General features: G+C 33.1%; 1 long non-coding RNA gene across 1 annotated transcript; it reads right to left on the bottom strand.

Moving 5' to 3' along the window:
- Positions 1 to 644: 644 nt before the first annotated feature.
- LOC132718017 (uncharacterized) lies at positions 645 to 17272 on the bottom strand. The gene is made up of 2 exons (XR_009624028.1): positions 17184 to 17272; positions 645 to 1523 (listed from the first exon to the last, which is right to left on the bottom strand). It is a non-coding gene; the product is annotated as an uncharacterized LOC132718017 (long non-coding RNA).
- Positions 17273 to 20940: the final 3668 nt, after the last annotated feature.

The following is a 20940-nucleotide window of genomic DNA, read 5'->3' as shown; positions in this document are numbered from 1 at the left end:
GGCAATACCTCTAAAAATACTAAATAAATTTAGACGAAAATACCTAGGTGCACAGCTACACATGCTGTTCAATATTCCTGTAAAGTTTCATAACTCTATGTCAAAGCCTTTTTGAGTTACATGCGACACAAGTTGAAAATTGCAAAATTTTACTAAGTCAAAGGCAATAAATCTAAAAATACTAAATAAATCCAGACGAAAATACCCTGGTGCACAAGTACACATGCTGATCAACATTCATGTAAAGTTTCATGACTCTAGGCCAAATACTTTTTGAGTTACATGCGACACAAGTTAAAAATTGCAAAATTTTACTAAGTCAAGGGCAATTACTCTTAAAAATACTAAAAATATCCACACGAAAATACCCAGGTGCACAACAGCACATGCTGATCAACATTCTTGTAAAGTTTCATTACTCTAGGTCAAAAACTTGAGTTACGTGCGACACAAAAGAGAACGGACGGACGGAAGGATAAATCTAAATGCCCGCCACTAATGTGGGGGCACAAAAAGAAAATAAACTGTCAACGAAATATTTCTAAAATAAAACCATGCAAATAAACTTCAAGCATGCGAGAATGTTAATTAGAATTGCTTCGTGTTATATCATAGTTGGCATATAGACAATAAAATATAAGTCATTAGTACTTTAATTTTTATTTCTCTTGGATATGTCTCATTAAAAATATTTTTGGTTAAAACCATCAGCAATTAATGATGTATTTTTTTAGATTTTTTTTTCATTTACAAGGTAAAGATTTAGAGGCTAGAGCACATCGTCAGCACAGGTTATGTAATGGTGATTTTATCAATCAAATACGTTTATATTTTAACTTGGATAACTAAATTTGAAATTAAAAAGGCTAAATATGGAAATATTTAAGATATCCCGACAAAGTATGGGAGTTTTATAGGATCAAATTTATGTACTATTTCTTGGGCTGTTGTTATTCGGTTGAGGACACTTGTGCGATTATAGCCGACGAAATCCCATGTGTCGATGACATATCTCTGAATGCGCCTGAGGTCGCGTCCGTCGCAAAAATAGATTATTCATAAGCGTGTGCTTCACGGGGAAACAATTGGTTAAGTCCGGAGATGTTTGCTCCTTTCTTACACCATTTCGTCATTTGAACAACAAAGCCTCATTCTTACAAATATAAATATTGCATCATATTCCATACAACAGTCTTATCACATTGTCATATATATAATACACTTATGAATCCTAATATATTCAGTGAATATTATATTTAAATTTCTTTTTTTAAACTTCTAATGAGAGCAAAAATCTAAACTACTATCATATTCATGATTGCACATACAAAGCAGCTGAATGTAAATTATCGAATGCTGAATAAATTGATGGATAATGTAGAACTAAGTGCTCGGAGACTGATGACTCTGCGACTCCGATATATTCCACACCACCACACTGGTAATTTTCCATACAGCCCTGCTGCCAACACTATAATTACAATTAGGCACATAACAAGCAGTCTAAGAGAAGATGATTCTTCCTGCAAAAAAAATACAACAAACTAACAAGATTGCAATTATAAACAAGAGCTGTCGGTAGGACAGCAGGCTCGTGTATTCTAAGTGCTTGAAAGTCCTATTATGCTCACAAAAAGGTATATAAAATTTCAACTTGTTTCAAGGCAAGATGTCAATGAAATATGAAATATCTGAGGTGGTACGCAAATTTAACGTAAATTTTAAGTCTAAAAAGGGGCATAATTCTGTCAAAATGCTTGATAGAGTTACCTCCTCCTGTATACAGGTTGGGGTCATGATGGTGAACAAGTGTGCAAAGTTTCAAAGCCATATGCAAATGGACTTTAAAAATATTTGAGATGGTACGCAAACTTTAAAGTAAATTCTAAGTTGGAAAAGGGGCATAATTCTGTCAAAATGCTTGATACAGTTACCTCCTCCTGTCTACAGGTTGGGGTCATGATGGTGAACAAGTGTGCAAAGTTTCAAAGCCATATGACAATGGACTTTGAAAATATTTGAGGTATTACAAAATCTTTAACATAAGTGATTACACTGACACCGACGCCCGGGTGGCTAGTATAGAGCTCTCTACTTATTCTTATCGAATAGTTGAGCTAAAAATGCCATGCTATGGTATTTACTGTATAACATAGCTGTATTAAACTTCAAATTCTATCTTTTAAAGCAATATCTACTTTTTGAAAACATAAACAAGATTGTACTTGTGAAAATAATGCTATGCCACCGCATTAATACATCACTAAATAGCAGGAACAGAAGTAGATTTTTTGCTGGGTTAGTTTATGCAAATTTATTTTCTTAGTTTGATTGTGTTGGAAGCTTATTGAAACACCCTCGAATCCGTTCCTGAAACCAACCAGTACAAAGCAATGAATGATTTGCTGGGTTGCACAGGTGCCAAATGTAACAGTTTTCTCAGTACTCATCACAGCCTCTTGATGTTTGGTATAATATATACGGAAAATCAATGACCCCTGGGGCCGGGCCAATTTTGACCCTAGGGCTTTAATTTGAACAAACTTGGTAAACATCCACTAGAAAATGATTCATGCCAAATATCTAACCTCTGTCTTTTTTTTACAAGAATACTTCTTAATTTTTTACATGTATCTAATGAAAATCAACGACCAATTTTGACCCTGAACAAACTTGATAGACATCCACTAGAAGATGTTTCATGCCAAATATCTAAGCTCTAGCTCTATCGTTTTTTACAAGAAGATTTTGTTAAAATTTTCTCTATATAGATATAGGGAAAATCAATGACCCCCGGTGCGGGCCAATTTTTTATCCTAGGGCTTTTTTAACAAACTTGGTAGACACTCACAAGAAGATGTTTCATGCCAAATATCTAAGCTCTAGCTCTTTTGGTTTTTTTACAAGAAGATTTTTCAGTTTTTACTATATGTATTAAATGACAAGATGGCCATGATGGCCCTATATCACTCATCTTAAGGAATAGATCTTAAAAGTATTTTTCTTTTTAAAAACAAGCACCTGGTTTATAAAATTCTTTTATGTCATTTAAAGGTTAGTGTCAAATGTGAAGTATGTTTGGCCAACAGCAACAGGAATGCAAACAAGTGTATAGAAATACCTCTTTTTTATAGCACAGGTTGCTAAAAAATACACTCCCTGTAGCGTGTTTACATCATGAAATTTTAACAATGACAAACGAAGTACAAAGTTGGATAATACTTCAATTTCAATAAAAATGGGTCAAAGACAAAAATGACCGGGTTGCATTTGTTTACCAAATAACATGAGGCTGTGATGTTACAAATATTTCCTACCATTGACCATTAATATCGATCATTTAACTAAGTCGGTAAACAGGAAGTGGATAAGCGATAGACCTGAACTTGGGACCACGTGTTAATGCAGTCACAATATCAAATATCAAGAGGCTGTGATGTGTAGTTGCTGAGAAAACTGTTACGGAAATTTCCTTTCATTTACAATTAATGCCGAAAATTTAAATTAGTCAGCAAACGTGAAGTGGATGAGCCACATACCTGAAATCATATCCCATTGTATGTGACTACATGTTAATGCTATATACCAAATATCAAGAGGCTGTAATAAGTAGTTGCTGAGAAAATTGTTACGAAAAATTCCTACCATTGACCATTATAATGAATATTATTATGAATTATGAAGACCTGAAATCGAATCCCATGGTATGGGACAACGTGTTAATGCTGTATACTAAATATCATGAGGCTCTGATGAGTAGTTGCTGAGAAAACTGTGACGAAAAATGGCCCAACCAATTTGCCTGCCTGCCCGGAATCAAGTCCCAATACATGATGGTAAACAGTATTTTTTTTTCATATATGTAATTTTTTTTCGGAAACCAGTATTATAGTCGTAACAGATATCCCATTAGTTTTTAAATATCAAAATATTTTTTGATAGTGTTTACTCAGGGGTATCATGTTGGGGCAGGATCTGACCCCAAGCATCTGTGTTTTATCATATTAGAACACCCATTTCTACAAAAACTTCTTTCTGTTCACATGAGTGGCTCTATACACAGGTTTACTTGTAAAATTAAATCTTGTAAAATGTTATAAAAAAAACAACCAAACAAACAGTAGGGATCTCAGGAAGGTCAGAATTTCACGGGCCAAACTTTTTATGAGTCAAATCAGTTTTTTCTTGTGTTATTTTTCTACATGAATCATTTTCATGTTTCAAAAATTACTGTTTGGGAAGACATTTTGAGTAGATATTCAAGTTTAAATTGATAATAATTTTTGAGGTTAGGTTATTTTTAAATTACGTAAGATTCTTGCTTAGTTAACAATATGATAAAGATAATTAAGTGTTACTAGCACCATGGATAATTACCATAATTATTGTTCCATTTTCACTTACATTTATTGAGGTCAATATCACATGTGTACATGTATAATTTTAGAAATCATAACACGGGAGCTGATATTTACATAAATACTGAATGTCATGCCTTAATATTTCACAAATACATGTAGTTAACAAAATACCTGTTTCAACGAAGCACACCGATAATTGTATTCATCTTCACTTCTTTGTTATGAAATACGAGTTTATGTTACAAAATTTCTTAATTTTCTTGTGCATGGCGGCTATTTTGTCATACTAGCTCCCCGGTTTAGTTCTATTTATAATCTCAACTCGAGGTCAGATTGATACAGATGTTACCTGATGCAAAATTGTTGAATGGACTCATTGATATGCATTATTTAATGATTTGAATTGTATGTTTGTTATAAGAATGAAATATTATATATTTATTTTATATTGTAACCTCGAACCACCTTATTTGCATACCAAAATATTTTGGTACTCATTTGCATACGCAACGTTCGTATCCCAAAACATCACTTTGCCTCTGTCCTTACTGTAGAATAGATGTACAAAATTTTGTCTCATCGAAATCATTCATAAATTAAAATAAAAGTTTCATTCATTGAAAAAATTCATCTTGAAAAGGTACCTTGAAATATATGAGTTTTCCTGCAAACCGGAATGATGTAAAAATGATATCCGTACTGTAAATTAAACTTTTATCTTAATCCGCTAATTTTTGTGAAAAAATACAACATTTTTTGTTCACTTTCGTTTCTTTGTGAAATATCTTACACAATAAAATGTGCATGTCATTGTCAAGAACCGAAATATTTTACATTGTATTTCGGAAATGACACAGTCTCCTTTCTGATGGTGTTACGAAATTAATGGAATAATCCATTATTGAATGGGGAAATCAACTTCAATGTAGCTCTCAAATTTGTGCTATTCTGATTGAATCTGTTTTGAATTAACATTAACATTCAACAACCTTTTCATCTTTCTAATGCTTTAACAGAACAAGAACGTGTTTGTTAAACACAAATGCCCCCGGCTTCGATTCTTGTCAGTAGCAATATTTCAAAAAATATTTACCCATTCACTCAGTTATGGACAGAAACATTGCCAAAAAATTGTAAACACAAGCAATTATCATAGTATTGCAAGCAATCCATAAGTCCCCTACCGGTTAGAACCCAAGCAACATTCTGAAGGGCCATTGGCCATTCACTTATGTTTCTATTTTAAGTAAATTTGTTGAAAAAGTTCTTAATAAGTGATCACAGGAAACAGTTTTTATGTACAGACAGACAGACGGACTGAAGGACACTCTAAAGTTATTTTTTAAACATCCCTGTTATCAAAATATAACATTTTTAAAAGCAAAATTTTTAAAAAGGAGATAACTCTTGAAATAAAGATGCAAGATGTCAAACATGATGAGAGTGTAACAAAGAACAATCAGTAATGAAGGTATGAATAATGAATGTTTATTTTGAATTTGAAGTAAATGAAAGTTAAAAGAACAAATAGGAAAAATTAAAAGTTTAAGGAGGATATTATTCTGAAAATATGGATGCTAGATTTATAAACCTTGTCATAATTATTATTATGATGTGGGAGTTTGAAGAAAATCCTATCATGATTGAAGAAGTTGGAGTAAAAATTACCAATTTCTCAAAAAAAAGTCTAAGTTCAAAAGGGGCATAATTCTGGAAATAGTCTTGCTAGAGTATTGAACTTTCTCACAAATGTTGATTGATAATAAGAAACATTATTATGAAGTTTGAAGTAGATACATTCAGAAAAAAAGAAGTTATTAAAAAAACAATATTTTTTTCATGAAAATTTTAAGTTCAAGGAAGGTAATTCTGATAATGTTTGTCCTAGAGTTGTAAACCTTGTCACATATGATGTGGTTGATGTATAGCAACTTATATTTAAAGTTTGAAGAAAATACCTTAAGAAATAAAGAACTTATAGTGAAACTAGAAATGTGTCCATAGGACACGGATGCCCCCACACGCCACTGTTCTGTCAATCTTATGACTCTAGGTCAAATATTTTTGGACTACATGTGCCAAAAGTTGAAAACTAAAAATCAACAAAGGGCCATAATTCTGTTAAATTTGGTCGCAGCAAAAATTCCTTCATTTACTGCCATCTACACATTAAGGTTGTTAATCCCTGGAAGTTTAAACAAAATCTGCCATCCGGTTTAAGAGGAGTTGCGTTCACAAAATTTCTACATAGTTATATAATGAAAAAATCAACAATGGGCCATAATTCTGTTAAATTTTGGTTGCAGCAAAAATTCCTTCCTTTACTACCATCTACACATTAAGGTTGTTCATCCCTGGAAGTTTAAGCAAAATCTGCCATCCGGTTTAAGAGGAGTTGCGTTCACAAAATTTTCTGAATAGTATATAGTGAAAAAAATCAACAAAGGGCCATAATTCTTGTAAAATTTGGTCGCAGCGAAAATTTTCCTTCCTTTACTATCATCTACACCTTAAGGTTGTTCATCCCTGGAAGTTTTAAGCAAAATCTGCCATCCGGTTTAAGAGGAGTTGCGTTCACAAAATTTCTACATCATAGTATATAGTTGAAAAATCAACAAAAGGGCCATAATTCTGTTAAATTTGGTCGCAGCGAAAATTCCTTCCTTTACTACCATCTACACATTAAGGTTGTTCATTCCTGGAAGTTTAAGCAAAATCTGCCATCCGGTTTAAGAGGAGTTGCATTCACATAATTTCTACATAGTATATAGTGTAAAAATCAACAAAGGGCCATAATTCTGTAAAATTTGGTCGCAGCGAAAATTCCTTCCTTTACTACCATCTACACCTTAAGGTTGTTCATCCCTGTAAGTTTAAAGCAAAAATCTTGCCATCCGGTTTAAGAGGAGTTGCGCGTTCACAAAATTTCTACATAGTATATAGTGAAAAAATCAACAAAGGGCCATAATTCTGTTAAATTTTTTGGGTCGCAGCAAAAATTCCTTCCTTTACTACCATCTACACATTAAGGTTGTTCATCCCTGTAAGTTTAAGCAACATCTGCCATCCGGTTTAAGAGGAGTTGCGTTCACAAGATTTCGGGACGTACGGACGGACGGACTGACGGACGGACTGACGGACGGACAGACGGACGGACGGACGGACAAGTGCAACGCTATATGCTCCCACATTGTGGGGGCATAAAAACTTAAAAACTAGAATCAGAAATCTTGAAATTCAGTCTATTTGTTGCCATAGCAACCATAATTTTCAACATAGGAAGATAAGAAAAGGATGTTCATAATTTCCATACTGCCATCTAACCAAATGTCAAGTTTCATAAAAATATTTTCAATACTTTTAGCGTTATCACTGGATCCAGGTTATGTGTAAAATTTGCCATATTTTCAGTCTTTTTGTTGCCATAGCAACCACAATTTTCAGCATAGGAAAAAAAGAAAAAGACGTACATAATCTCCATAATGCCATCTATCCATATATCAAGTTTCATAAAAATATTTTCAGTACTTTTTGCGTTATCGTGGAATCCAGGTTATGTGTAAAATTTGCCATAATTTCAGTATATTTGTTGCCATAGCAACCAGGGAATTTTCAGCATAGGAAAAAAAAAAAAAAGACGTACATTAATCTCCATAATGCCATCCTATCCATATATCAAGTTTCATAAAAATTTTCAGTACTTTTTGCGTTATCGCGGGGATCCAGGTTATGTGTAAAATTTGCCATATTTTCAGTATATTTTTTGCCATAGCAACCAGAATTTTCAGCATAGGAAAAAAAGAAAAAGGCGTGCATAATCTCCATACTTGCCATCTTATCCATATATCAAGTTTCATTAAAATATTTTCAGTACTTTTTGCGTTATCTCGGGATCCAATTTTGTGGACGGACGGACTGACGGACGGACAGACGGACGTTCTGACTGACAGACGGACTGAGGGTAAACCTAAAGTCCCCTTCGGTTAAACCGGTAGGGGACTAACAAGTTTATATAGCTTGACAGAGTCATGGCATTTTTGTAATTTGAAATATATAAGTTGCCAAGTCATTGCTATGGACTTGTGAAGTGATAAATATTCAACTTTATCAACTGACACCTACAGAATATTCATGGCCAAGTTATCGTCCTACCAAATATATGAAATACACCTCACATGTCAATAAATAAAGGCTGTATGGGGCCAAAAATTGTTAAAATCTTATTTTGAGCATGGATGACCTTGACCAAAACTACCCCTAACTCCACCCAAAGGAAAATACCATGCAAGTTATCTTCCAACCAAATATGAAATAAATCTCTTCAATAAATAAAGGCTGTATGGGCAAAAGTGTAAAAATCCTATTTTTAGCACAACGACCTTGACCCAAACTTGATCCCTAACTCAAATCTAAAGTCAAGAAACTAACTGAAGTTATCTTCCTACCAAACATTGAAATATATCTGTCAATAAATTTAAAGGGGCTGTAATGGGCAAAAGTGTTAAAAATCAATTTTTAGCACTAGTGACCTTGACCACACTGATCCCCTAACTTCAATCCCAAAAGGGAAGAATACCATCGCAAGTTATCTTCCTAATCAAATATGGAAATACACCTGTCAATAAATAAAGGGACTGTATGGGGCAAAAGTGTTTAAAAATCTATTTTTAGCACAAGTGACCTTGACCCACTGATCCCTACCCCAATCAAAAGGATTTGAATACCATGCAAGTTATCTTCCTACCAAACACCATGAAAATTATATCTGTCAATAAATAAAACTGTATGAGCAAAAAGTGGTTAAAAATATATTTATTACAACTGGTGACCTTTGACCCAACTGACCACTAACTCCATCAAAGATTTTATGTTCCTATCAATTATTAAATGACATCTGTCTATAAGAAAATGGGGTTAATAACACCTGTAAAAAAATCTATTTTTAACATTGGTGACCTTGACATTGGTGACATTGACCTTGACCAAAAATGACCCCTCAACTATACCCAAAGAAGGAGGACCTCCCTTGCATGTTTGTATTAAACATGAAAGACCAACTAAAAAAATAAAAGGCTGTATGAACAAAAATGTTTTTAAAAAATTTATTTTCTAAACCAGTGACCTCGACTTTGACCCTAGAGGACCACTTACTCCACAAAAAAATATTTTAAAGATTTCATTTCAAAAATATATTTTTAGCACCCTGACCCAGATGTTTCAATTGAAGCGGAACAATTTGAACACTTTTAGTAGGCAGCTTCATGCTAGGAACATCTCAGGAAAAATTTCATCACATTTTGGCTCAGTGGTTTTGAGAAAAAGTTGTTATAGTATTAAAAAGTTGATGAACGGACTCAGGTGAGCTAAAAAATCTAATCCTCTGAAAGTGCAAGGCCTAGGCTTATACATGTTGTATGTTTAACATCATCGAATGAAACTCTTCAAAACTGGTTTCAAACTAGAACTTTCACTAAAATGTGATTAATTACCCCGCAAGACTGCTTTGGAAATGAGGAAGTTACTAATCACTAGTTACTAGTAACAGAAAACCCTTTTGCAAAAAAAATTTGAAATTTAGAGTTATGGTTGTGGGCAATTTAAAAAGATAGGTGTGGTTCTTTGTATGTTGCGCATTTTCCTTTTTAATGTCCGTTGACTATGATGAAGTTTTATTGAATTACTCTGTAATAAGTCTAGAAAGAGTTACGCTCTCTGAGCACTGCACTTCCCGCTCATTGCACTTGACCATTGTATTTTAAGTTGCATTTAACATTAGTTTTTAATTTATGCACCAGACAAGGAAAAAGAACAAAGGGCAATAATTCTACAAATACTGAAGATGGAGTTATGTTTATTGTACACTGCACTTTCCTCTCATTGCCCTTTACCATTGTATGAAGTGTTACTGAATTCCAACTACTAGTTTCAAGTTATGCACTGGACAAAAAAGTAACAAAAGGGCAATAACTGTAATTTGTCCAAAAAGTGCTATTGGTTTTGTGTGCACTGCACTTTCATCTCACTGCCCTTAGACCATTGTGTATGAAGTTTCATTGAATTCCAATCCCATTAAATTTAAAGTTATCACTGGACAATAAAAAGTTAACAAAGGGCAAAAACTCTTAAATGAGTCAAGAAAAAAAGTTTTATGGTTTTGTGCACTGCACTTCCCTCCTAAATGATCAGTGTGTATAAGTTTTATTGAATTCCAACCCTTTGCTTTAAAATTATGTCCGGACAAAAAAAAGCAATGAAAATAAAAAGGGGCAATAATTTGTATTTCCTTTTAATAGAGTTATGGTTCGTGTGCACTGCATTCCTTTTTTGGTTGACCATTTAGAAGTTGTTTTTGAAATTTCCCAACCCGTAGTTTAATTAGCTCCAGAAAAGGGGAAAAGTAAAAAAAGGGCCCCCAATAATTTCTGTAATTAGTAAAGGGAAGAGTTTTTGGTTCTTGTGCACGGAAATTTCCCTCAAAGTCCCTTGACCTTTGTATAAATTATATTGATTTCCAAACCCAAATTTAGTCTTCAAGTTAGGGCCCGCGACAAAACAAAGGAAAGGGAAAAGTAAAAAAGGGGCCCCCAATAACTATGTAAAATTACTTTAGATAGATTATGGTTCTTGTGCACGCACTTCCTCTTTTTTGTGCTTGCCCCATTTTATAAAGTTTTTTTAAAATTCCCAAATCAGTAGTTTTCAATTTATGCTCCAACAAGGAAAATAGCAAAGGGCAAAAAACTCTGTAATCAGTCAAGTAGAGTTAGGGTTTTTTGTTGCCCCCTGCACTTCCTCCAATGTGCTTACCCATTGTATGAAGTTGTTATTGAATTCCAATTTTTAAAGTTTTAAAGTTATCCCTCAGGAAAAGGGAAAATGAAAACGGACCGCGGGCCCGCCCCAAAACCACGAGGGGACTCCTATATCCCCCCTAAACTTCGTTTCGGGGGGAAAAATAATTTAAATAGCCCCTCGGGGGAAAAAAAAAAGGCCCTTGCCCCAGGGGGCCCTTTTTTTTTGAATTTTTTTTTAGTTTTTAAAAAACTTTGAAACAACCTATGTTTTTGGTTTTTTTTCAAAACAAAATAAAGTTCTTAAAAACCCCTTCAAACAAGAGCACCGCTAGGGGGAAACCCATTATATGCCTGAAAGTGTTTTTTTTGGGGGAAAATTACTGTAAATCCTAAAAAAATTTTACAGCTGTAGGTTTTTAAAATACTTAAGTTATAAATAATGCCCCCCTTTAAGTAGGGCACCTTGTGACCCAAAATCAATGGGGTGTTCTATCCAATATCCCACAATCATACTATGAAGTTTGAATATTGGGGCCAAAGGGAATTTAAGTTTATCTCTAAAACTTTTTTCCCAAGTTTTAAGGGTAAAAGTTTTTTGCCCTTTTTGCCCTTGTGCCCCCCAAAATCAATAGGGGGTCTTCTTCCCAAAAAGGGACAATCATCCTAGGGAAGTTTGAATATTGCGGGCCCAAAGGGAACTTAAGTTCCAGAAACTTTTTTCAGTTTTAAGGGTAAAGTGACCTTGACCTTTGACCTTGTGCCCCCCAAAAATTTCAATAGGGTTTTTTCTCCCCACTATGGCAATCTTTCCATGACGTTGAATATTGTGGGTCAAAGGAATTTTATTTTATGTTTTCCCCCGAAACTTTTTTCAATTGTAAGGTAATATGACCTTCACCCTTTGGGACCTTTTGATCCCAGAATAAATAGGGGTCTTAACCCAATAGGAAACAATCACCTTTTGGAAAATTGAATATTAGTGGGCCCCAAAGGGAATTTACGTTATGCTCTAAAAAACTTTTTTGTTTTAAGGTAATTGTGACCTTGACCTTTTACCTAGTGACCTAAAAATTTCCAATAGGGGTTTTTTCCCCAATAGGGACAATTTTCCTTTGAAGTTTTGAATTTTGGGCCAAAGGGAAACCTTAATTTATGCTCCGGAAACTTTTTTCATTTTAAAAGGAAAATAGTGACCTCCCCCCAAAAAATAATAGGGGTCTTCTTCCCAACTATGAACAATCATTCAATGAAGTTTGAATATTGGGGTAAAATTTAAAACTTACGTTATGCTCCGGGAAACTGTTTTCAATTTTAAAGGAAAAGGTGCCCTTTGGGACCTTTGATTTTTTTTGCCCCCAAAAATCAATAGGGGTTTTTCTACCCCAATAGGGACAATCATTCTATAAAATTTTGAATTTTGGGGGTCAAATGGAACTTACTTTATGCCCCGGGGAAAAAACTGTTTTAAATTTTTAAGGGTAATAGTGACCTTGACCTTTGATTTTTTTGACCCCAAAATAAATTTAGGGTTTTTTTTTAACCTAATATGGACAATCACCTATGAAGTTTGATTTATTGTGCCCCAAAAGGGAACTTAAGTTATGCCCCGGAAACTTTTTTTAAAGTATCAAGGTAATAGTGACCTTGCCCTTTGCCCTTTTGACCCAAAATAAAATAGGGGTCTTCTCCCCAATATGGAAATCATTTCCCTATGTTTTTTAAAAACATTGTGGGCCAAAGGAACTTAAGTTAGGGTTTTTCCGGAAACCAAATTGCTGGGACGGACAAAACAGACGGGACCCCAAAAGGGTTAAAACTTTTAATTTATCTTTTTCGGGCCCTTTTAAAAAAAGGGCCCCGGGAAATTTAAGAAAAAATAATTTTTATTTGAGTAAATTTTTTTGAAAAACTTTTTTTTGTGGATAAAAGGTAGGGTATTTCATTTTTAAAAAAACAAATAAGTTAAAAGGTTAAAATTTTATACCTTTTTTGAATTTTAAGTTCTTTTAAGGGTGTGGGACCCGTTTTTTCTCAAATAAACCCCCTTGATGAGTTTAGGGCCCCCCAAAGGGCCCCCTGGGAATTCATTCTAATTGAACACTGATAAAACCTTTGAACGCCCAAAAAATTTATAGACCCGGGCTTTAAAAAAAGATGTTTTAAAATATTGACCTTGACCCTAAACCTTTTGGGGTGACAAACTTGTGCCACGTTTTTCAATTTTTTCAGCAGTCAAAAATTAGGGCAGCGGACACAAAATAAAGGGCTTTAAACACTTGACATTAAGTGTGACCCCTTTCATTTTGGGATACCAAAATAAATTATTGCCCCTCTGCAAAATCTTCTCATTTAAAGAAAGATACTTTGCCCCAAGGGAATTTTAAAAAAAAAGTTTTAGCAGTTCAAAAGTTTGAAGCAGCACGAAATGTAGAAATTTTAAACCCCTTGACCTTTTTAAAAGTTTACCCTTTACTTTGCGGGTTAGCAACCCAAATATTGCCCCTTTTGCCCCCATCATCTAAAAAATAGTGTTCAAAAAAGTTATTTCAAAATTTTTTAGAGGTTTAAAAAGTTATAGCCCAAAACAAGAGTTTACGGACAGACAGACAATAGACGATGGACAGAAAGGAGGCCATTCCCCATTAAAAACCCCCCTCGGCTTGGTTTGAGGGTTCACAATGTTTTTTGTAAAAAATATAAGCTTTTAGTCTTTTAAACCTCCCGAGGATTTAATATTTCTATAAAAATTTTGCTATAATTGTTTTTTAATGAAAAACATGATCCGGGGAGTCGGCCAATTTGCCCAAATAGAGGCAAATTTTGAAAAAAGCTGTGGTACAGGAAATAATTTGATGATATCATATTCCAAATATCAAAGCTTTTGACAAAAGGGTTTTTTTCGTTTTTAAAAATATTGCATAATAAAAACAATGACCCCCCCGGGGGGGAAAAGGGGGATTTTTGACCCCATGCCTTTTTAATTTGAATCTTGATAAAGGTCCCCCCTAAAACAAAGTTTCTTGCCAAAATCTAACCTCTAACCTTTTTCCATGTGGGCAAGAAGACTTTTTTTTCCCGGTTTTTCTTATATACAAAAAAAGTACATATAAGGAAAAACCTTTGGAAAAATTTTGACACTAGATGCAAAATTTTTTTTAAAAAACTTTGGTTTAAAAGACCTGTTTGATGATAAATTTTAAAACTTAAATTAATTTCTTTATTTCCCCCTACCTTTTTAAAAAGAAGATTTCTTTAAATTTTTACAAAAATTGGGAGGGAATGAAAAAAATTTTTAACCCCAGGGCATAATTTTTAACAATCTTGGGAAGGGGGCACTACCAACCCAAAATTTCATGCCAATTTTATTTTTGCTCATTTTTTGCAATTAAGAAGAAGATTTTTTTCCCCAAATTTTTACCTTTTTTAAAATATATATAAAGGGAAACATAAAGCCCCCACGGTTGGGCCCCAAAGTTGATTTCTAAAAGGGGAAAAAATTTTAACAACTTTTGGGAAAGGGCCCCGCCAGAAAGAACTATATATAAAAAAATGAAAGCCCCTAGGGCCCGGTTTTTTACCCCCCAGACAAGAAGATTTTTTTTATTTGGAACAGAAAAAGCCTTATGCAAAATTTTTTTTGCCCCTAGACCAGGGGGGTTTTGTAGAAGAGATTTTTTAATTTGTGTTTTAAAGAAATTTATATTTTTTCCCAAAGGAAAGCCCTTTGGAAAAATAAATTTTTTACAGTAAATTTTTTATCAGTTTAAAATTTTTTATGCTTTTTTTTGATGAAAAATTTTTCCCCATTTTTAAAAACTTTTTTACAGTAAATTTAATTGGATTAAATGAGGGATTTGAATGTTTTATCACCTCATAAAATCGTGGCTACCAGAGGAATAATCGGAATAACTGTCTTTGACACCCCTTTCATCGACTGGATATCGGCCAGGAATCAGTTCAGTCGTCGGGTATCGAGCAATGCTGTGGATCATACCATGTACATCATACCCGAAATTATATTAAAGAAAAAGGTTTAAATTGAATAGTTATCGAGCGGAAACATTTTTAAATTCAAGCACTCTGTGGCCCAAGATCTTTTAGCATTTACTTTTGAAGGGCTATTGGCTAATTAATTCTCCAATCAATCTGGTTAAGCAGCTTCTACTTTATATTTGGAAAATGATCCTATTGAACTTTTGTAGGTTTTGGCCAAATGTTTCCATATTTAATTTAGTTGAAACAGTTTTAAAGTTCAAGGACAAAGACCTTGACATTTCCAAGCCCATAAATAGAAGTTTGTAGGCTAGGGTACAAGGTTCTCTTGTAAAGTGGCCCTTTTAACCAACATACAAGCAGACATTTCAAATACTACATACTGACATATATAAAGATTCATATTATATCTTCCATTTTTATCACTACGAGGGTTGTTCAAAAAGTAATAGGACTGCAGCTCTACTGTTCACATTTTTAAATTTACGTACAAAATTTTACATGAGACAAATATCGGAACATGTTCTCTATATACAGTGAAAAAATCAAAACAAAATGTGAAGAAATGAAATTTCTGTGAAATTTTCAAGTGACAAGGGGTACGAAACGCGGCGCAAGCTAACAATACATTAATTGACGTTCATGACGTCGTAAAATAAATCGAAATTGTAATAAGCGTCATTCTTTCTGAAAGAAGTCTCCCTAGTCTCTAGGTGTATGAGTCATGTAACTTTTACTTTGCCTCATATGTGGAGATGAAGCAAGAAAAAAAGCGATCACTTTCTTGTTCCACTGTTTAAAAATAAAATAAAATAAATTAATGCCCGATAGCCGGGCATTCTCCGGGTTTTCTCGTATGTTTTTGAGTAACCTTGGAACTCAATAGGACTGAAAATGTTAAAGTAAAAGTAATTTATTTTATTAATTTACTCACGTCATTGTGTTTAAAACAATGTGATTATATACAGACCAATAAAGATAATTATCAATTGAAAAGTATCCTTTTCTACTTAGCACAGTCTATCGTTTATTAAACAAGTTTTCGGGGAAACACTACTAATTATTTCCGTTAACTCTTACATTAATTTGTTTATTACACGCTATATCTAGTTAAAAACAATAAAATTAGTGTTTATAACAAATGTTCTTATTTACAATCCTTTGGTTAAAACTGAATAAGTAGACCCAGAAGCAGAGATACAAACAACGATAAACAGTTCGCGTACCGTTACCGTGGATTCTTTTGTCAGCCGACTTTTGCCAATTGACGTCACTAACGTCCTGTCAATTTCAACTTTCATCCTCACCCTTTCTCGTTATCGATCTTGTATTTTTCAGTTTTGAATTGCTTGTGCCAGCTGAAAACAAGTGTCCTGATGGCAGGGATAATTGTCATTTGGTTATTTAATCATTTTTGTGTGTATCTGAATGATTATATCAATCTGTTGGCAAAATTTATCGATGGCACACATTTCTGTTTGTTAAAAAAAATGTCAATATTTCTCAACATCTAACGCTATGGACCGCTGGCTGTTTCAAAACACTTAATGAATTAGGCCATTTCATGTCCGAATGACGTCAAATTTGGACATAATGTGCACAATAATATAATTTCAACGTATTGATGGAATACAATGGAAAACAAACAGTTATTTATGAATAAATTAGAAGTAAGAACTTAGCTCCAATAACTATATTTATGTGCAATGCGCCGGGTGCGTGTTTACCATGGTTATTTCAATAGCAAAGGAAAAACGCGCTTTAGTACAATAGATTAAAAAACTTATGTTTGATTTGTAGAAAACATTTTACGATTGCTGTACATATGAAAATATTCTAAATTGAATGAAATTTGAAAACGCAAGACTCCCAGTCCTATTACTTTTTGAACAACCCTCGTATTTAATAAACAAATTCACTGAAAGAAGCATTCATTTTTAGTTAAATTTTATTAGTTCAGTTTTAACAAGATGTTTCTTTAAAGTATGCATACATAATACTATTTGTACATTCTTATAATAATTGAAAGCCTTACCATTTCTTCCTGTTTTCTAAAAGAAACTATCTTATTAGAATATTTTCCCACTCTAGGTTTCCCATGTCCACTGATTTATCTTCTTTTAGTATTAAGAGTCCCTCCTTCCATTTTCCAACAAGTACTTGAAAAACTTTACATACAATGGGTACAAGATTTGATACAACAATCTTGCAAACAATTTAAATTTGTGTTACATATACTAAAATTTACTTTGTATTAGAATCAAGAAATAAAGCTTAAAAATTCTTGATTTTAACAATTTGTGTATTCTGTACTGATCATGATTCCCCATTTTAAGAATGCAATTATAACCCATCCACTTTCCTCAAAAACAATTTTGGTTTGATTATTGTTTTTTTTTTTTAACAAGATGTGTCACTTAAGTATAGTTATTCCCTGAAAATTATGCTGGGACAATAGAAAAATCTCCTGAAAGGGTATATTATATTTTAATATACCAGTTCAGATATATTATTTTTGAAACTTAACATTAGAGACACCGTCAAGGGGGTGGGGGGGGGGGGGGGTGTGGGGAATGCACAACTTTTTTTTTTCTTTTCCTCCCCCTTTTTTTGAGGCCTCAAACAGTGAAAAATGCCCTATTTAGGCCCAAATACTGTTTTTTCGTTTGAGAAATGTTGTTTTAAAAAAGTAACCACTTTTTCGGCGCGGACCCCATGAAAATGATAAATCAGGGGGTTGCGAGAAGGAAGGAATGTGCCCCCTTCTGTTTTTAGGGGTTTGAAGGGGGCAGTAGTCCCCCTCATCCAAGAATTGAGTTTGAATATGTAAACAACTTTTGGGGAGATAATGAACAGAAACGTGAAATTTCATGTTTTTTTCAATAGGAAAGGGACATTACTCTGTAAAAAAAATCATTGAACCATGCCAAAATTAAAAATTTGGCCTGCGCATTTCTTTAACTATCCATATGTCAATTTTGAGCTGAATTTTAATCCGTTGGGGAGATAAGATAAAAACTAAAAAATTCATATTATTTTAAAGTAAAAGGGGCTTACCTAAACAGACAATTTGAACTTGGTTTTTGCACATTCGCCAAAAAAATTTTTTGGAATGTGATGGGTAAAAAGGGTCAGGTCGATTTCATCCCGACTGAAAACCAACGCGAAAAACCTTTCACTTATCTATTGCATTGAGAAGTTGAAAACCATTTTGAAATAGTTTTTGGGAAAAAACAATGAAAAATATGATTTTTTCCAATTTTTGGAGTCCCCGTTGCCAGGGCAAAAAAAATTTAAAATTTAGAATTTAAAGGGGTTTTAGGGTTAGTCAAATATTTGCCATTGTTTCATCAGTATTGAAGTTTTTTCATAGTTTAAGTAGTGGAACTTGTAACAGGGGGCTTTTAAATAAAAACGGCCATTTTTTCACAATTGAGGGAAAAAATTTTAAGTTCAAACCCCTAAAACTATTAAATGTTACAAAACCGTTTTTAAACAATAAGATGAAACTATTCAGTTTTAATTTTTTGAAATTGCATTTTGCATATTTATGTAAAATAATGGCTACATACATTTCAAAAAAAGAGAGTCTAAAAAAAAATTTAAAAATTTTTAACATTCAAGAAAGATTTTTGTCCAAAAATCATTAAACCAGCCCAAAATTCAAATTTAACTGCTTTTTCCTAAGTTTAATTATATGCAAATTTGAGTTGAATGGTCCAAACCTTTGGGAAGAAAATAAGGGAAACTTAAAATTTTTTTTTTTTTTCAAGTTCAAGGGGAAAAATCTGTCAGCTATCTCAAAAAATGAAAATTCGAAAATCCCAGTGCATTTTTGAATATCCAATTTTTTTAAATTTTAGTTAAATATTACAACTTTTGGGGGGAAAAATGAATCATCAAAGGGAAGAACATTTTCCTTTTTTAAAGTTAAAAAAGGAAAAAACATCGAACCCTGAAAATTGAAATGACCTGCGCATTCCTTTAAAAATTTCATATGTTAAATTTTAGCTGAATGTTTTAATACCCTTGGGAGAAATGAAAAAAAACTGAAAAAATTTATAATTTCAAAAGTGAAAGGGGGTTATCTGCCAAAAAAAAATTGACCCGACCAAATTCAAACTTTGGCTGCGTTCCTTAGTTCCCATAGTGAAATTTTTATGATGTGTAAAAACATTGGGAGATAACAAAAAAACTGAAAATTTCATATTTTTATCAAGTAAAAGGGGCATAAAACGCCAAAAAAAAATAAAACCATGCCAAATTCGAACTTGACCCGTTTTTTCATGACATATCCATATGTTTTGTTTACTTTAATGTTAAAAGTTTGGGGGATAAAGAACGGAACTGGAAATTTATATTATTTTCAAAGAAAAAAAGGCATAACTCTGCAAAAAATCACGAACCAGACCAAAAACGAATTTGGCCCGAAATTTTTTCAAAAATATCCCCTAGTTAAATTTGAGTTGCTGTGTCAACCGTTAATAAAATAAGGAAACTAAAATGGGTGAATGAGGAAGGGGCGGAAAAGGGAAAAGGGGATTATATGGGGGGATATATGTTTTGAATGTCCGTCGTCTTCCCCCATTTGTTCTTAAACAGTGGAAATTTTTAATAAACATCAAACTTTTTCAGGGGGTTGTCAGATAATTGTCGAATAGTTCAAATGTGGAATCTCAATGAAAAAATAGGTAAGGAGCTAAAAATAGAAAATCTTGGGTTAACAAGTGCTATTGGGAAAAATTTGAATTGCTTTGATGAAAATTTTAAGTTTGAATATGGGTTATTGGGTAAAAAAATAGTAAAGAAATATGAAAAATTATTAAATTATTGTAATTTTTGATTGTATAAAGGGAGGATGCTTGTTAGAATTCTCTGATGAGTTCGAACATGGGTATTGGGATAAAAAATTGGTCACAGGAGTAAAAAAAAAAATCTTTTTAAACACTATTGTTACTGGATAAATATCCTAAATTGGTTTGAAAGTTTATTTGATGATTATTAGGAAAATTTGAATAGGGGTCCACCCTTAGGAAAAAATGGGTAACCCCCCAAAATATGAAAAAGAAGCCCAAAAAGAAAAACCGGGTTTTAAACCCCCAAAGATTGATGAAAGGGAATTTAATAAAAATATGGCATGGAAAAATGATGTTTTTTGTCAAAAAGATATTTTTTACTGTTTAAAAATAAAAAAAATATAATAGAAAAATGTCGGGCGTATTTTCATGAAAGCCAAATGCCAAGTTAAGTATTAAAAGTCAAAGTTTGCTGAACCTTTTCCCTTGACTATTTAAAGTAGAAACCCCAACTGCATTTAATATAAGCTGCCTAACAGCAAGTTGGTGTAATAGGTTTACAGAAAACTGTTATTTTTGGGGAAACTGAATTTTTTTTTTTTTAAGGAACATTGACCTTGCCCTTTTTCACAGACCCGGGGGTAGCAACCCCAAGTTCCCTCTTGATGAAAATTCCCATTAAAAATTTGGGTCAATAGGTCTAAGCAAATTCAATTTTTTATGCAGAGTTTAAATTTTTATTTTTAGCATCTGTTTAACCCGCCCCCCCAAGTGGTGTCTTTATATAGCTTCCCCAATACTAAGTTTTTGTCAATAGGTTAAAAAAAAATGAAGTTTTGAACGGAAAATTAAATTTATTTTTAGCAACAGTGACTTGATCAAAAAAGATTGGGTAGCAAACCTAGCTGTCCCTTTTATATAAAACTACCCCTTACACCAAGTTTTGGTGTCATAAGGCCTAAGCAAATGAAGTTATTGAGCAAAAACAGAATTTAT

Source organism: Ruditapes philippinarum, unplaced genomic scaffold (genome assembly GCF_026571515.1).
Source record: "Ruditapes philippinarum isolate M1 unplaced genomic scaffold, ASM2657151v2 ctg2982_1_1_1_1, whole genome shotgun sequence".
Taxonomy (NCBI): domain Eukaryota; kingdom Metazoa; phylum Mollusca; class Bivalvia; order Venerida; family Veneridae; genus Ruditapes; species Ruditapes philippinarum.
This window is presented reverse-complemented; position numbering and strand designations above follow the sequence as displayed.